The following is a 1,496-nucleotide window of genomic DNA, read 5'->3' as shown; positions in this document are numbered from 1 at the left end:
ACGTATTTGCACCATGACAGAGATCAAGCCAATCAGCTTGAAGCAGCCGTTTTACAGAAGCCCCCCTGTGTGCCCTGAAGCCAGCGGCAGGCAGGTCTCTGTCTCTGATCTCACATGCACTAAACCCTTATGTCTGTGGGGACGTGGGGATGAAAGCCCCAGCGTGCAGGAGTGCAGAGGGTGTTGCCCCAGTCTGTCTCAGGGTGTGCTGGGGTAGTCCGGGTTTCCTACGGGGAGAATCTGAGAAGGGGCGGGTTGGGGAACCCTTTGAGCTAGGAGCGGATTAACTTTGTTTGATCGTTTGGCCTTTTTATGTTTATCTTGACCCTCCTTGTGTTTTTTCCACGCAACCTCTGTGTGTGGTTGTGTGTGTGTGTGTGTGTGTGTCTTTCTCTCTCTCTCTCTCTGTCGCTCTGTCTCTCGCTTTTTCTGACTTTTTTTCCCATTTCTATATAATTAGAATTGAAGTAGTTTAGTGAATAGTATAGTACAAATGATCGCAAATGCTTTGTAGTATTCACTGACACTTCAATGTCGCAAGAATAACATATACCTTGAACACACACACACACACACACACACACACACACACACACACACACACACACACACACACACACACACACACACACACACACACACACACACACACACACACATAAACACACACACACACACACACACACACACACACACACACATAAACACACACGCAAACACACACACTAGTTATTTTCCTTCGGTCGTATAAAAGTAGTCAAAGCGACCAGATGACTCTGCATGACTCATGGAATGGCGCTTACCTCACCCATGTAATCCGTCCAATTTCCGACATCAGCCATTCGCAATCATTTCATCATCTATTTTAAACGGCTGACATTTATATGTCAGCCGTTTAATGGCTCATGTGGCGATTTACAAATAGCCACATGAGATTGATGATGTTTCGGTTCGGTCCTTGTGACTCTGCCGTCTCTCTGCCCCCGACCTCGTGATGTTTTGCTGCGGCCCCGCAGCCGACTATGCAAGAAAAGAAACGACCATCTACCCCTGTTGATCATTAAAAAGGCAGACGACATCACTGTTGTACTATCCTGACGCCTCTTGTCGGCGACCACTGGGGGGAAACAGCAGCGTCTCCGCCGCACTCGCCTCAGTTTGGGGGGAACTAGGGGTGACTTCCAATCAACAAATTGGTTCAAATTGCAGTGTTTATGGAAGTTATGGAAATTCTATTATCCCTAGATACACAGAGCTTAACATGCCCACAAGTTTCCATTGATCAAAGCACCCTTCCATTTGAACCGAAACCAGGGAGCACCATAAGTCTTCTGGTTTGACTCCTATGGGGGAAAAAATTGTGGGTCGCACCAAAAATTCCCTACGTCTCGTTGGATAAAGGCCTCCACTTAAATGACCACTCGCAGTAATCCGTCAGTGATCTGCCTGCATGGACAGTCTGGGTTGGTTGTTTGGCCCTGTTCTACCCCTGAGTG

The sequence above is a fragment of the Gadus macrocephalus genome, chromosome 3 (assembly GCF_031168955.1).
Source record: "Gadus macrocephalus chromosome 3, ASM3116895v1".
Lineage (NCBI taxonomy): Eukaryota > Metazoa > Chordata > Actinopteri > Gadiformes > Gadidae > Gadus > Gadus macrocephalus.
This window is presented reverse-complemented; position numbering follows the sequence as displayed.